The sequence below is a fragment of the Helianthus annuus genome, chromosome 10 (assembly GCF_002127325.2).
Source record: "Helianthus annuus cultivar XRQ/B chromosome 10, HanXRQr2.0-SUNRISE, whole genome shotgun sequence".
NCBI classification, from domain to species: domain Eukaryota; kingdom Viridiplantae; phylum Streptophyta; class Magnoliopsida; order Asterales; family Asteraceae; genus Helianthus; species Helianthus annuus.
Window position 1 is genome coordinate 62,110,679 of NC_035442.2, and position 18,345 is coordinate 62,129,023.

The window sequence follows — 18,345 nt, forward strand, 5'->3', positions numbered from 1 at the left end:
TTAGTTGTTATTGGTTAAGAATATTAATGAAGCGGTTGTTTAAAATAGGGTTCTATCACTTTGCGTGGATCGTCGAAAAATTAAATTTAACCATATTTTGCATGATATATTAGCTATTTTGTTGGGATCCATGTGATAGTGAAACTCCGGTCCCTCACACTTACCTAATATGGGTTAGTTTTCTAAAAAAAGATCTATACATTGGAACACAATAATCAAATTAGTATTATGAATAAGATGTTAGAACTAGAAAGATCGCTTACTGTGACATCTGTGCCTCCAAGACCATCGAACAAATACCAAACCAATGAAATTTTGTGTTTCATACTTGGGATTTGTGAAAATATGTGTATCGTTTGCACATATCAAATTCTTGTTCGATTTCGAGCTCTAAATCGCTTTCTGGAAAGTTATACGCAAACTGGTGTGTAAACGCAGTCAGTTTAATGCGACAAACACTCCAGAATAGTGAAATAGGCTTAACATACCTTAAATAACCTTTACATAACTTAGAAATAAGTTGTGGATGGTTTGGTATGCCGAAATCAAGTTTATTCGATCGCAGGGACTATTTGCGTCAAACTGCGAAACTATACCGATTCGTATGGTGTCGAACAGTCCGGAACTTGATCATAAGTTAAACATACCATATATATAACCTAAAAATGGCTTAGAAATAAGCTTTGATAGGTTCGGTGTGCGAAAACATGCTTATATGATCTTACAGGGACTAAAAGTGTCAAAAACGGCGTAAGTTTGCATTTTCGCGCATATCTTACGTTCTGGACACATCTGGACATCCAAAATTTTTGTACACACTAAAATATTTTTATTTTAGTGATCGCCATGCAAAAATTCCATTCGTCGCTTAATTTGGATCGATTTTGCGTTCGTTACGACTTCCGTCGTAATTAACCGAACAACGCGATTGTACGATCAAACGAACCGACATCCGAGATATTTTTGAACATGTTTTGAGTCCCCTATGCTTTAACTTCATTTTAGAGCCTTAAAATGAGGTTAACGGGGTTTAAACGCATCGAAAAAGGCTTTAAACACGTGCAGGGACCATTTCTGTCAATTTTGAAACTTTGCTGAACCTGATACATGCTAGCGTAGCGCGAGCCCTAAGGCCTATGCCCTAGCGCTACGCGAGTGCCTCATCTGGACAGAATGTTCATTTTCAGCAACAGTTTGCAAATTCAGGGGCTGTTTGTGCAATTTCTTTGTGTGGTGGGCAAGTTTGTGTGTTCACCAAGGCTTCTAATCAGCTTGTAACACATGTATGGCTAGGATTAATGCTTAATGACCAAGCAAAACACTTGTGATGATCCTATTAACTCACCACAAGTATAAATAGCCATCCAAACTTCTCATTTCATTGCTCATTCTCATTTCTCTTCTCTTCAATCTGCTTTGGAGCTCTCTCTCAAGCATTTGGGACTTGTCTTCTTTGTAGAAAAGATAGCAAGGACTTGGGTGAGCCTTCTTTCATTCTTTTAGTTGCTTTTTCCTTATGTAGTGCAGAAAGTCAAACAGTTTGGCCAACAGTTTGACTTTCGGTTTTGACCATCAATTGGTCAAGTCAAAGTTCAATTGAACTTTGACACGTGATTGTGATCACGATAGTTATAATCCTTCGCGATTATAACCGCTGATTACCACGTTATCTAGTTGTAGTGTCGAGTCAAAGTTTCGGTCAAAATGCGTTTTAGCACGCATTTTGCAACGGAACTACTTTAGGGTATCAAAACACTTTGTTTTGATACCAAATCAGTAGGTTAGACATGTTTTGACATGTCTAACTCGACACTATTAGTTTGTGCTTGTTTAGGGTCGTAAGATAAGCGGTCTAAACAACCGCTTATACTTCCGAACCCGACCCGTCTGGTCGATCTTTGGATCCGACCAAGCTTAGTTAGTGATCATAATTGCATAGGGAATAACCACTGAGGTTATACCTTATGATCACGTAGGATCGGTTAGTCATTTGCTAGTTAGCTTGTATGCCCATAGGAAATAACCAAAATGCCCTTTTGAAGCTAAAATCCGTAATTTGACTATGTGAACATATTTTTGACTTGTAATCTGATTTAGTAACATGTTTAGGGATAATTGGGCATGTAAGACTTGGCATAGCACATAGATTACCATCCGAACATAGTTATACGCTAACGACGCCTTATGGTAGCTTATGTTACCATAATGTGTCGAAACGGGTCAAAAGCACTTAGGTAGACTTCCAAATCAGAATGATGGGACTATTAAATCATACCACATGAGTTTAATTACTCATTTGATTTATAGAACCTCATTCTATCCTATCTCCCGATTTAGGTGTCGATTTATTTATCTAGCAATCCGATACTAGGTACCACTTGATTCCTTGATTGCCCGTGCATCGATAGTTCACAAAATCAAGGATACCCTACAATCTCAAGTGAGTACATAGTTCCCCTATTTTATTGTTTTCAATTGTTTTGGGGTGAAACATATGTGCAAAACGATTTTCAAGGTTTAAACGATGATTTCAAAAACGATTAAGATGGTTTATACAAAACTAATAACGATTTCAATAAGGTGAACAAGACTTGTTGGTTGTTATTACATAACAAATGACATTCATTAGCTCTGATCAAGCCGACCAGTATTAGGTTATGGTACCATAGGATCTGACAAATCCCGTTATCAGACTACACCCATGGTTATGTGTGGGGGTTATGTAGGTAACGACCGAACCTGATGATTGTTAACTTACCCTTTGGTGGTTTGTTAATGCGAAACGAGGAACGAGTTAAACGAGTCACGAAGGTTTAAATGTTGTTAACGAGACGACCAAAAGTATTTTTCACTATTAAAACGAATACGATTTTGGGTCGAGTTAAACGATTTGAAACGAGATACACGATTTGAAACGAGATAAACGAATTAAACGATTGGCTTTGGGTAGTCATTAAATAATGGGATGGGTGTAGTATGATAGAATCATGGTAGATACGCCGCTGGTACTTCTTATATATAAGTGATTCTATCATATTACATTGCGTGTCATTATTTAGTGCACTTGGGAAAACGATTTGAAACGATATCACACAACGAGGTTTTCGAAACGATATAAACCATACGAGTTTTATTAACGAGCTTTTACGAGGTGTTTCCAAATTATTTTACTAAAACAAATGTTTTTGGGTTAAGACTCATGGCTACGAGATTTTATAAACTATAACCAATTTGATTTGAGTTGGTTAATTATGTTGCAATACACTTTTCAAAACGAGGTTTGTATTTTTTTGACTTTTGTAGTCTAACGAGGTACTGCAACATATAAACGAGCCATGAATCCAATACTCCCACAAAACCTATGTACTCGCCAGCAATTTCTTTGCTGACTTTACTTTTTACATATGTTTCAGGTGATATTGCTTGATGATGCTTGCTAGGAAGTTTGTGTCACATAGGACCTGGACGAGGCCTTAGTGACTTAAAAACAGTCATAACAATATGTAGTTTGTTTGTTTTGATTTAAAGACAATGTACATTACATAATAATTCAATAAAACAAAACATTTGGTTACCATGGTTGTGAAACAATAATTCTGTTGCAACACTCCCCGACGTTTCCGCCACGGTTTGTTGTTTTAACGTGGTCGGGGTGTGACAGAAGAGTTGGTATCAGAGCCAATGGTTATAGGGAATTAGGTTATTAGCATTGCTTTGACCTAGACTATAACTTTAGGACCCTAACACAAGTTTACTTGTGTTTAGAAATTTTAAAACAATACCGTCACCTATCCTTAGGTGATAACCACAACAAGAACACAATAACGAATCCGCTTCGAAAATTAATCATCTATCCTTAGATGATTGATTACTAGGTTTTGAACCTTCTATTATAAGGTTTTGAACCCTTCCAGTCTGATTCATCTTTGGCTTTGTGCCTTTCGAGTTTTCAAAATCTCGTCAAAGTTTGGGTTTAAATAATATGAACACGTGCAAACTGGAAGAGTGAATGCCTGTACCCTGAGTTTTCTGTCTAAGGCTAGAGTGTTCGTACAAATCCGCATTATCGGACCAGTCACTCTTACCTGGGAACTCTTGGGGTGAGTGTTCACTTATAGGCGAGCATGTCTTCGCGATACATTATTTTGACCTATTTACTTTGATTTGTCACTGCGTGTCGTTTGTTTGTTCAAGGTAACGAACAAATGATCGCCTTCCTTGTGTGGTGTCGATATTTTCAATACCTCTTTTGTTCCTCCAATTGTCAACCTCACACGTTTCCCATGTTTCCTTTTTAGACAATGCCTCCATGACGCAATACTCAACCCGATGCTCGAACTTATACTGCTGAGGAACTCGCAGCCCTTGTCTCTCAACAAATGGCTGCTGTGCTTCCAGGCATTGTGACCCAAATCCACGAGCTATACAATAACAATAATAACAACAACAATGCACCGTGTAATTTCAAGAATTTCAATTCTGCGAAGCCGCTTAAGTTTTCTGGGTCACAAGGAGCAACCGCACTCCTGCAATGGTTTGAGAGTATCGAGAGCACATTCAGACATGTGCAGTGTCCGAATGCGCGCAAAGTTGAGTTTGCTTCAAGCGTATTTGAAAAGCGAGCTCTTACATGGTGGAACGGAGTAATGCGTGATAGGGGTGCTGAAGTGGCACTAGCACAAACTTGGGATGAGCTCCGAGCTCTCATGATGAGAGAGTTCTGTCCCCGACACGAGATTGGAGTGTTGGAACGAGAATTTGACGATTTGAAACAAATCGGGGGAGAACACCGTGCTTATACGGATCGATTTGAGGAGCTTAGTTTGTTGTGTCCCACGATGGTTACCCCGTTGGATAAGGCAATTGAGAGGTATATCGATGGTTTACCCGACTCCATTCAGGACATCCTGACTGGCGTTAATCCTACTACCGTTCGTCAAGCGATCGAGTTGTCTGCTACCCTGACTGAATCTCAAGTCAGGAAGGGTAAACTCACCCGCAAGGGTGATAAAAAGAAGTCAACCGATTCTGAAAAGGGTAAGGGTGAGAAGCAGGATGAGGCATCGAAGAAGTCAAGGAAGCGCAAGGCTTCCCAAAACTTCGCTGTCACCAATCAAACTGCTCAGAACGCTCAGAACCCACCGACTCAACCTCCTGCAAAGAAAGCATATGCTGGTACCGCACCTCACTGCACTCGATGTAATGGTCACCATGTTGCCCAACAGGCCTGTAAACAGTGTGCTACGTGTGGTAGGCTTGGGCATTTGGCCAATACTTGTCATTTTGGTCAAAATCAGGCTGCCCAGGTTCCAGCACAAGCTCAAGGGAATGCTGTGAGATTCCCACCTGGTTCATGTTTCAATTGCGGAGAAATGGGTCATTTCCGCAACAATTGCCCAAGATTGGTAAACGCGAATGCGAATGCGAATGTCAATCCGAATGTCAACGCAAACGTGAATGTAAATCCCGCTCGTGGACGAGTGTTTAACATCAACGAGGCGATCGATGATGCAGCTTTAAACAATTAGTATTTTGTATTTCTTCTGGTTGTTATCTTTTAAACATTTAACAGACAATGCGGTTGTTATATAAATAAAATTTGTGGTTTTATTTTAAACTACTGCAATTGCATGAATGTTTGAAGCAACCTTGTAATGTCAACACAAAGACAAACTGCTCGTGTGGTTCTGTCAATCCCATGATCACTTGGATCTCCCCTAGAACCTTAAACGCTCATTTCTTTTAAAAACCCATTGTTATTTGAGAAAAGGATTCATCTGTCCGAGCTTTTTCACCTTGGGGAGCTCCTGCCCTCTTTGTGAAAAGGAAAGATGGATCTTTATGTATGTGTATCTATTATCGTAAGCTTGATAAGCTTACCATCAAGAACCGAATTCCTACTAAGATCTTCCTATCTTCATGGTTAAACTTTTGGAAATATTTAAAGTGCCAAATGAAATCCACGGATTGGATTCCTGGCGTACTTTAAATACCCTGGTCCAAAGATAACAAATTAAAGGTCGAATTAATCAATTTTGCGATTTTGTGATTATGTGTTCTCCTTTGTGTTTTGTGCGATCCGATTTGTTTTTGAAATCCTCATAGAATCTCCCATATCTTTATATGAGGGATTCATAGTAGGATATTCAGAGGTACTACCTTAAATCCTTAATGGGCTTCTACGTGGTAGTTAAGACCCTTGGATTATATAAGTGCCATTTCATATTTTGAAAAAGACCCCTTGAGTGGTCTAGTTAAAGATTGATTCAACATCTGGTCAGGAATGAAATGTGATATAGCTGGAAAGACTTCTAGGTAGTCTGTTTTAAAAGATCATTTATTGATCTACAGGACTCAATGATGGTCTAGTCACGCTCATCACAGGTTCATTCATTTGGTTCTTCCCTACACATTATCAAATACACTACGGGAACTATGCAAGGAATTACGTAATTATGGACGCGTACATAATTATGAAATTCAGTGCACAGAAACCACAGTAAGATTTATCATGTGTAAGAACTGATAGTGGCAACAATGACGGAATGTGAACGATGTAATGAGGTACGGTGGACGCACCAATGACACTTCATATACTTGTATATAAGTGTCCCTCTTACAAAGCAAGCATAATGTTATTAAAGTTACTAGAAGTTCAGAACCCAACCAGTATTGTCTTATCTTTCCGACTTCATGTTTCGAGCTCTCACAAGTTTCCTCTGATTAAATTTCGGGACGAAATTTCCTAAAGTAGGGGAGACTGTGACATCTGTGCCTCCAAGACCATCGAACAAATACCAAACCAATGAAATTTTGTGTTTCATACTTGGGATTTGTGAAAATATGTGTATCGTTTGCACATATCAAATTCTTGTTCGATTTCGAGCTCTAAATCGCTTTCTGGAAAGTTATACGCAAACTGGTGTGTAAACGCAGTCAGTTTAATGCGACAAACACTCCGGAATAGTGAAATAGGCTTAACATACCTTAAATAACCTTTACATAACTTAGAAATAAGTTGTGGATGGTTTGGTATGCCGAAATCAAGTTTATTCGATCGCAGGGACTATTTGCGTCAAACTGCGAAACTATACCGATTCGTATGGTGTCGAACAGTCCGGAACTTGATCATAAGTTAAACATACCATATATATAACCTAAAAATGGCTTAGAAATAAGCTTGGATAGGTTCGGTGTGCGAAAACATGCTTATATGATCTTACAGGGACTAAAAGTGTCAAAAACGGCGTAAGTTTGCATTTTCGCGCATATCTTACGTTCTGGACACATCTGGACATCCAAAATTTTTGTACACACTAAAATATTTTTATTTTAGTGATCGCCATGCAAAAATTCCATTCGTCGCTTAATTTGGATCGATTTTGCGTTCGTTACGACTTCCGTCGTAATTAACCGAACAACGCGATTGTACGATCAAACGAACCGACATCCGAGATATTTTTGAACATGTTTTGAGTCCCCTATGCTTTAACTTCATTTTAGAGCCTTAAAATGAGGTTAACGGGGTTTAAACGCATCGAAAAAGGCTTTAAACACGTGCAGGGACCATTTCTGTCAATTTTGAAACTTTGCTGAACCTGATACATGCTAGCGTAGCGCGAGCCCTAAGGCCTATGCCCTAGCGCTACGCGAGTGCCTCATCTGGACAGAATGTTCATTTTCAGCAACAGTTTGCAAATTCAGGGGCTGTTTGTGCAATTTCTTTGTGTGGTGGGCAAGTTTGTGTGTTCACCAAGGCTTCTAATCAGCTTGTAACACATGTATGGCTAGGATTAATGCTTAATGACCAAGCAAAACACTTGTGATGATCCTATTAACTCACCACAAGTATAAATAGCCATCCAAACTTCTCATTTCATTGCTCATTCTCATTTCTCTTCTCTTCAATCTGCTTTGGAGCTCTCTCTCAAGCATTTGAGACTTGTCTTCTTTGTAGAAAAGATAGCAAGGACTTGGGTGAGCCTTCTTTCATTCTTTTAGTTGCTTTTTCCTTATGTAGTGCAGAAAGTCAAACAGTTTGGCCAACAGTTTGACTTTCGGTTTTGACCATCAATTGGTCAAGTCAAAGTTCAATTGAACTTTGACACGTGATTGTGATCACGATAGTTATAATCCTTCGCGATTATAACCGCTGATTACCACGTTATCTAGTTGTAGTGTCGAGTCAAAGTTTCGGTCAAAATGCGTTTTAGCACGCATTTTGCAACGGAACTACTTTAGGGTATCAAAACACTTTGTTTTGATACCAAATCAGTAGGTTAGACATGTTTTGACATGTCTAACTCGACACTATTAGTTTGTGCTTGTTTAGGGTCGTAAGATAAGCGGTCTAAACAACCGCTTATACTTCCGAACCCGACCCGTCTGGTCGATCTTTGGATCCGACCAAGCTTAGTTAGTGATCATAATTGCATAGGGAATAACCACTGAGGTTATACCTTATGATCACGTAGGATCGGTTAGTCATTTGCTAGTTAGCTTGTATGCCCATAGGAAATAACCAAAATGCCCTTTTGAAGCTAAAATCCGTAATTTGACTATGTGAACATATTTTTGACTTGTAATCTGATTTAGTAACATGTTTAGGGATAATTGGGCATGTAAGACTTGGCATAGCACATAGATTACCATCCGAACATAGTTATACGCTAACGACGCCTTATGGTAGCTTATGTTACCATAATGTGTCGAAACGGGTCAAAAGCACTTAGGTAGACTTCCAAATCAGAATGATGGGACTACTAAATCATACCACATGAGTTTAATTACTCATTTGATTTATAGAACCTCATTCTATCCTATCTCCCGATTTAGGTGTCGATTTATTTATCTAGCAATCCGATACTAGGTACCACTTGATTCCTTGATTGCCCGTGCATCGATAGTTCACAAAATCAAGGATACCCTACAATCTCAAGTGAGTACATAGTTCCCCTATTTTATTGTTTTCAATTGTTTTGGGGTGAAACATATGTGCAAAACGATTTTCAAGGTTTAAACGATGATTTCAAAAACGATTAAGATGGTTTATACAAAACTAATAACGATTTCAGTAAGGTGAACAAGACTTGTTGGTTGTTATTACATAACAAATGACATTCATTAGCTCTGATCAAGCTGACCAGTATTAGGTTATGGTACCATAGGATCTGACAAATCCCGTTATCAGACTACACCCATGGTTATGTGTGGGGGTTATGTAGGTAACGACCGAACCTGATGATTGTTAACTTACCCTTTGGTGGTTTGTTAATGCGAAACGAGGAACGAGTTAAACGAGTCACGAAGGTTTGAATGTTGTTAACGAGACGACCAAAAGTATTTTTCACTATTAAAACGAATACGATTTTGGGTCGAGTTAAACGATTTGAAACGAGATACACGATTTGAAACGAGATAAACGAATTAAACGATTGGCTTTGGGTAGTGATTAAATAATGGGATGGATGTAGTATGATAGAATCATGGTAGATACGCCGCTGGTACTTCTTATATATAAGTGATTCTATCATATTACATTGCGTGTCATTATTTAGTGCACTTGGGAAAACGATTTGAAACGATATCACACAACGAAGTTTTCGAAACGATATAAACCATACGAGTTTTATTAACGAGCTTTTACGAGGTGTTTCCAAATTATTTTACTAAAACAAATGTTTTTGGGTTAAGACTCATGGCTACGAGATTTTATAAACTATAACCAATTTGATTTGAGTTGGTTAATTATGTTGCAATACACTTTTCAAAACGAGGTTTGTATTTTTTTGACTTTTGTAGTCTAACGAGGTACTGCAACATATAAACGAGCCATGAATCCAATACTCCCACAAAACCTATGTACTCGCCAGCAATTTCTTTGCTGACTTTACTTTTTACATATGTTTCAGGTGATATTGCTTGATGATGCTTGCTAGGAAGTTTGTGTCACATAGGACCTGGACGAGGCCTTAGTGACTTAAAAACAGTCATAACAATATGTAGTTTGTTTGTTTTGATTTAAAGACAATGTACATTACATAATAATTCAATAAAACAAAACATTTGGTTACCATGGTTGTGAAACAATAATTCTGTTGCAACACTCCCCGACGTTTCCGCCACGGTTTGTTGTTTTAACGTGGTCGGGGTGTGACACTTACCACATCTTAGTGCACCCAACAAAAAGGAAGTTATATTGCTGAAAAAAACAAATAAGTCATTGAGCTTAAAATGATGAAAGAGGAATGTCTTAAAGGCTTTTAAAAAAATGTAATTTCAATTCAAGTTAAAACCTTGCCTACTTTGTTGTTATTGTTTGTTCTAACAACAAATCAATAGATGATAGACTGGATGTGCCACAATTACATGATTAAAAGATATTAGATATGTCGTTAAATGTTTAGTATTGCTATAGAATTTACATTAAGTGTTCTTTTATTTATAAGAAGGACTTTATAGATGCAATCAACCCACTAACAACAACATTGCAATTTTTTTGTTCATCTCTGTAGCATAAAATCTAGTTTCTATTCTTTTTTTGGTTCACTGATTTTTTTTATGGTTTAATGTTAATCATATGAGAGAATTCATAGTCGATTATTATTTATTTTGTATTAAAATATTGAATATTTTCTTATAATAATAATAATAATAATAATAATAATAACAATAATAATACATCTAATTTTAACGAAGACACCTACAAAATAAAAAAAATCAAAACAAGTAAAATAAAAGAAGCAAGGCGTGGTTCCCTGTTAAAAAAATAACGGTAACAAAAATTTGGTTACAATTACCGACAACAAGTTGGGTGTTTATGGAATTGCATCAATTCTTTGACAATGATATGTTTAATATTTTACTAAATTATGGGATATTGTGTTGTAGCATTTAGTCTGGACGGAAACCTCAAATTTTGTAGTAATTAATGCAATTAGGATATGTTTTTTTTTTGTAATTAATAGTTAATTTTTGACATTTTTTGAAATACGATATTTCTCATAAAGCTTGAACCCTTGACCTTCAAGGGGAGCTCAACTTTAAGTTTCCTAGTAATAATAAATAATAATACAGGTAACTGTAGTAAAGACACTCAAAAAAAATCTAAAAAAATTTGGTTACTCTTCATGGAATTTTATCAATTCTTTAACAATGATACGTGATATATTTGACGAAATTCTAAAAACAACATCGTATTGTATCAGATAGTATCAATAGAAACACTCAAATTTTGCACACATAATCATTTATGAGTAAACTTATGACATATGTAGATGAAGGCAAGCTAGATTATAATTCTTACGTGGGCAAGAAAAGTGATAATGTTCTATATAAGTCTTCCTAGACGTATCTATTTATATAACTAAAATAAGGTAGTGATATCACTTGAATTTAGTGCTTAAGATTTTGAGTTTTTTGACTACACATTCGTAATAAGATGTAGTAGTTAATGCAGTTAAGATACTTTTTGATATTTAACAGTTATTTTTTTTACTTTGTTTTAAATGTGATGTTTTTCTCAAGTCTTCAACCCTTGACCTTCAAATAGAGTTCCACTTTAAATTTTCAAAAAAAATAAAAATAAAATAATAATAATAATAAGTTGAATTAGCCTGTAATAATCCCACTTAAACCTTATTGGCCATTAATAATCCCACCTCGGAATATTCCCCCCACCAGTCACACCTTTCACCTATTTTTCAAACAATGGTCCCCCGTTAAAAAAACTTAACGGAGTTAAGCTTTTTTCTAAATTACAAACAGATTTTTTAGGGCTTCTGATCAGAACGATGATACGAGTCCATTGATGTAAAACTTACTTCGAAATGGTGCTCCAAGTGACTTGATTTTGGTTAATTGGAAATTTAAACACCCGAATTGAAACGTCATTTTCATCGTTTGGAGCACCATTTCGAGGCAAGTTTTACATCAATGAACACGTATCATCGTTTTGATCAGCAGCCCTAAAAAATCTGTTTGAAATTTAGAAAAAAGTGTAACTCCGTTAAGTTTTTTAACGGGGGACCATTGTTGGAAAAATAGGTGAAAGGTGTGACTGATGGGGGGATATTCCGAGGTGGGATTATTAATGGCCAATAAGGTTTAAGTGAGATTATTACAGGCCAACTCAAAACAAGTAAAATAAAAAGAACCAAAGCTTAATTATATGCAGAAAAATAAGGGCAACAAAAACTTGGCTATAATTATCTACAAGAAGCTGATTGTTCATAGAATTTTATTAATTCTTTGACAATGATATGTGTAATATTTGAAGAAATACTATGAACAACATCATGTTGTAACAACTAGTCTTAAATGTAAAAAGAAAATAATGCTCACAAAAACATGGTTATAATTTTCCACAACATGCTGATTGTTCATAGGATTTCATCAATTCCTTAACAATTTATGTGAGATGTTTGATGAAACTCTATGAACAACATCGTGTTGTAGCAACTAGTCTTGATGGATGAGATTATGTGGTATAGAAAAGTGACAACGCTTTATGCAAGTCTTGGTAGATGGTTCTATTTATATAGCTAAAATAAATTAGTGACATCTCTTGAATTAAATGATTGATATTATTAGTATTTAATTTTTTATGTAAACTATGATTTAGCATTTAATTTAATTAAGTTACTCTTTTGTAGCCAATGGGGTGGTGGTCCATTGGCAAAGGTAAAGCCTTTAAACACCTTGGGATGGGGAGGTCTTGGGTTCAAGTCCTACAGATAGTAGGGAATAAAAGAAATTTTCTGTTAAAAAAAGATACTTTTTTATATTAAATTGTTGAATGGTCTTTCCAAAAGACAAAGCTTACCAACTTTTTTCATTTCATTATATTTTAATTTTTAGTTCTTATTTTTGTAATAATTTGTTTTTTTCTAGAGGTCTCATAAATAAAAATTTCACTACGTTGATGATGTTCAAACATTAATAAAATATTGTAATTGTATAAAACTTGAGTTTAGAATATGTTTGTGTTAATGCAAATTTGGATTTCTTAATGAAAATACATGATGTCAATAAATTTAGTTACATACTTACATAGGTTGAAAAGTTGATGATGAAAAAACACTACAAACAGAAACAAAAAACTTACAGTTTGAAAATTTTAAAAACAACTAAAAGTTTAAAACAAAAATCAACATAAAAAAATACATCATAATTCAAAGATAAACAACAATTGTTTTTTTTTCAAAAAAATACAACATTCTATATCCTCTTTAATTTTATAGTCACAAGATGTTTAATTTGTTAGTTAAAAGTTAGTACTTTGACATAAATGCATTGTTTTGTACGTTATGGTATAAATTTTAGCCGCAAACATTGGAATGTTATTCCTTCAGATGCATTACACTTCAATTCTTTTGCCAGTTTTATACTCTTTTTACGCAGACTAACATTTTCATTTAATACCGTTCTTCCATTAGCGACTTTACAATCATTTCAAACCATGGTTTTTGGCTAAAAGGTTTTGTTCAAAGCCTTAGATCGTCCATATAATTTCATGACACCAAAAGCTTCACAAACTTTTTCCAAGATTAAGAAATTATAATAGGGTTAATAGATGATCTAAGTTTTCTATAATCCCCAACATAGGGGGATTATGTTAGTTCGGTTACACAGAAATGTCTAGTTCAATCAAAATCACAGTCGCACTATCAACAGATGATTAAAGCATTTTAGCGTGGTAGATATTTATTCTTATAATTATCTCATACCCATTGAAAAACAATGCTTTTGTTGCCGTCTAATACTCACTGAAAAAATCCTTCACTAGTCCCGTTGATGTGCGTGAAGTGTGTTATATTTTAGGTGTATATTTTAAGCCCTTTTTACACTTTTTAGCCAAGTTTTAAATTTATAAACACGATATTTACTAACACTAAACACACATATGGGCAAGTGCACCCATCGTGGACGTAGTATAGTGTTGGTAAGATACCGAGGTCGTCCAAGGACACAAGAGCTTTTAGTACCGGTTTATCCTCAACGTCTAATCAAATCAAAAAGTTAGAAAAAAGATTTTTAAACTAGAAAATAAAACTAACTAAAATGCTGAAAAGTAAAATAAAAGTAAAAAATAGATAGACAAGATGAATCACTTGGATCCGACTCGTGGTGTAGTGTAACCTTTGATTATTTTCGCACTTTTGCACTTGTTTAAGAGATTATCTTAGTTATTGTAGTAGGCCCCTCTTTTGAAGACGACGTTACCCTCATCCCAGTAGTTTGAGTAAGCAAGGATACAATCCTAAAGGGTCGGATTATTAAAAGATAATTAATTAAGTTATTAATGCATAATGTGGTAGGCCTCTCTTTTGAAGGCGACATTACCCTCGGCTAAGTAGTCTGAGTCAGCAAGGATACAGTCCTAAGTAGCCAGGTTAAAGTTTTAATAGTAGTTTAACTTATGAGGGGATCAAAGAGTTTGGACCCCCGCCATCCAATACCGTTGGGTATTGAAGGAGGTCCTACTAAATTTGACCCAGGTCCTTTGCAGGATCTATACACTGAACAATGGCAAGACTCTTACCAAACCGTTCCCTTAACCCCCGACCAGGTAGCCAACATACCTCCATATAGACCGTGGAGATATGAATGGTGAAAATCTTTTATTTTATATAGACAGTAAAATAATGCCAAGACACCACGGACAAACGATAAGGAAGAATCACCTTCAACATAAGAAACTAGTTATTAAAGTCATTAATACATAACCAATTAAGAAGTGCAAAAGATTAAAAATAAAAAGTATTATAATAGACACTTGTCTTCGCCAAGTAACGTAAGAGACTTAGGCAAACATGGCCTTTGATTGTCAAGAACTCTTACGATCAATCTTGGATCCCAAGACGACTCACACACTCTATGATTGACAATGGATGATGGTGGTGGATGATGGTGTTGTAATGGTGGTGGGTGAAGTGTGAGATAGGTGGTGTTCCAAGGGATGAGTTGCAAGAGCTCCAAGCACTCCTCTTTATAGGCTGAACAGAAGCTCGGGCACGGCCCCGTGTCCATTGGGCACGGCCCCGTGTCCATCCTCCTCCCTTTCTTCATTAAATGCAGTTTGTCTACATTAGTTGACCACGCCCCAGTGTCCACTGAGCACGACCCCGTGTGCAGAAGCATATCTGTACTATCAAGATTTGCCTGGATTCTGCGAATCTAATAGTTGACCACGGCCCCGTGTCCGCTGAGCACGGCCCCGTGGTGGGTGATGGAAGCTTCTACAACTTTGTCTTTTCTGCTGACGCTTGTTGGATCGTCGTGTGACCCTAACGAGTCAATCTGAAGAGTTCAACATCAAAATCAAAGGCGGAATCAATGAAATTGACGAAACACAACTTTTTTTCCTCTAATTATCTTCTTATTAATCGATTCTGAGCTTTTACAGATCAAATGACAAACGGACAGCACCTCGGCTCTGAATCACACATACTAATTCCGTTTCAAATGACACGTCTTGATCAGGTATTTATAGGGGTTTAATTTCGCTTGAAACCAACTCAACCGGAATTACTTTTTCATACGGAATTACTTAATTCCGTGCGGAATTAGTAATTTCGCATGAATCATCTAATTCCGTTTGAAATAACATCAAATCCATTTCAAGCGGAATTACCCATAAACTTGATTTCTTGTTTTGCGTGCCCTGATCTATCTAATACAATACAAGACTCAATAAAGACGAAGTTAACAGACATCAGTGCACCAACAGACTCCCCCTTGGATGTTGACAAAGTCTTTAGTATCCAGTCTTCAGTCTTTAGTCTTGATCTATCGTTCTCTGTCCTAAATTGTCTATGACATTGAAAAGCATCCTTCAATCTTTTATCTTCAAACTCCCCTTTTTAATGTTGATCTAGAATTCTGACTCCCCCTTTCGTAGACTCCCCTCTCGATTAAGCTGGGACTTAAATTCTGGTTCAAACTTTTACATTTTCTTTACCATGGGGGATCTTGACTCATGTTTCTCAAACATATAACATTATAATCTATTCAATCTTAAACTTTTATTAACTGTTCATCAGTTTTAGAAATCCACTTAAATATCCAGGTCCAAGTTAATGACCCTGATTACTCAATTTATCTACCAAGTCCAACTTAATGACCTTGGTTGATACAAGACATAAACAAAACTAATTTTTGTTCAACATTTTTATGAAAAATTATGAGTTTCAAGTTAATGAACTTGTTTTGACTTTCTATTTTCTCAATTATCAAGTTAAGCTCCTAACTCATCATCCAGCTTAGAATCTTTCTGCATCTGCTCCAACCTTCTGAATCTGAAGATCAACTCTCCACTTTGGTTTGTTGGAAAATAAAGCAGAAATGAAAAATCTTTTTGGATTTTTAATAAAGTTTCTAAACTAGAAAGTTATGACATAAATAAAATGCAGAAATAGAATGCAACGAAAGTAAACTATTTACAAACATGTTTTTGGTGAGCGAGTTAGGGAATCATATCAGCTAACGACAAGTTACTAGCACCATTAAGCTTGATAACATACTAACTCTTAAACAATTCACTTAGATTGTCGATACGCTGATCCTCTTAAATTTTCATACAAACTTCAATCTGTTCAGGATACGATTTAGGTGAATTAACGACTTAAACTTATATGTGTGTCCCACCTCTTGAATATACTCCCGTATCCAGATCCCAATATTCAGTCTTACAGGTGGAGTATACTTAGATGATATCTGTAAAGGGTTAAATACGAAACCGTGAGAGCTCAGGTCAGAACTTCTATTCAGCAAAGAGATGACGGCTCGTCTTTTGGTGTGTTCCCTTTAGAGAATCTTTTCTTCAACAGCACATGATTAGCATTTTGCAATGTTTCATCATTTTTTATGCTGAGGGTGAGCTATATTTCAAGCAAGCACAAAGTATTATACGGGGACTAGGCCATTGCTTCCACAAAATCAGAAGTCCCGGGATAATACCCCAGATATCACTGAGTATAAAGACCTAGTATCTCAAAAAAAGGACCCTTCAAACAAGATTTCAGGGGTTACCTATGTATCCAAGATTTGTTCCCCACAAAATAAGCAAGTTTGAATTTTAGGTTTATATCCCAAACAAGATTTACTGAATGTATAAAAACCTATCGACACATCATCAGCGAGACTGTTTAAAAGCTTTAAAAACTTTACAAATCTTTAGCGTACCGTAACTGTCAAGCCGATGTACTATCATTTTCCCTTTTTACACAAGCTCTTTTTCATTTTTCTATTGTTTTTGGATTTTGAAATTTTCTCATGTTTTTGGATTTTTGAATTTTTTTTACTGTTTTTGTATTTTCTGAAAATATAATACTCCCCCTAAATACCAAAACAAGTAAAAAATCGACAAACCATTGCAGATTGTTTCTCAACATCATCATCTACAATGTTATCCTCATCAACGCCAATAATCTCATCTGACACCGATAAAAGCTTCATACCATTTAGTTTTAAAAGATATTTAAAACGAGTTTTGTCAAATGCTTTGGTATGTAAATCAGCTTTCTGTTCGTCAGTGTGGATTTTCTCAATTCATATCAACTTCTTCTCGAAGCAACCTCGGATGAAGTGATGACGAATTTCGATATGTTTCGTTTTAGCGTGATGAACTGGATTTTTCGTGATATTTATCACTGCCTCATTATCAACAAAGATAAGGGTGTTAAGAAATTGCAAACCATAGTCGTGCATCTGTTGCTGGATCCACAAGATCTGAGAGCAGCAACTGCTAGCAGAAACATACTCAGCTTCACATGTGGATAGAGCCACAGAGGTCTGCTTCTTGCATTGCCAGGTGACCAATCGTGGTCCGAAAAACTGACAACCCGCAGTTGTTGATTTTGCATTAACTTTGCAGCTTCCGTAGTCGGAGTCAGAATACCCTTCAAGCGTGAAATCGCCTGTTTTTGGATACCACAACCCCAATGATGGAGTTCCTTTCAGGTAGCGTAATATCCGTTTGACAATCACCATGTGCAAAGCTCTGGGGTTTCACAATCACGAGGCACGTTGGATACATGATATCGGGTCTTGAAGCAGTTAAGTACATCAGCGATCCGATCATGGAACGATACATCGTTTCATCTACCCTGTCTCCGGTGAGATCTGGGTTTATCCCATGATTCGTTGCTAAAGGGGTTGAAGGTGGATAGATCCTGACATCCCAAATTTCTCTAAGATATCATGAACATACTTCGTCTGATGTATGAAAATTCCCTCAGGTTAGTTGATCAACTTGAAGTTCCAAGAAGAATTTTATCTCCCCCATCGATGACATTTCAAACTTTTGCTTCATAACTTTTTCAAAGTCTTTGCACAAATTCTCAT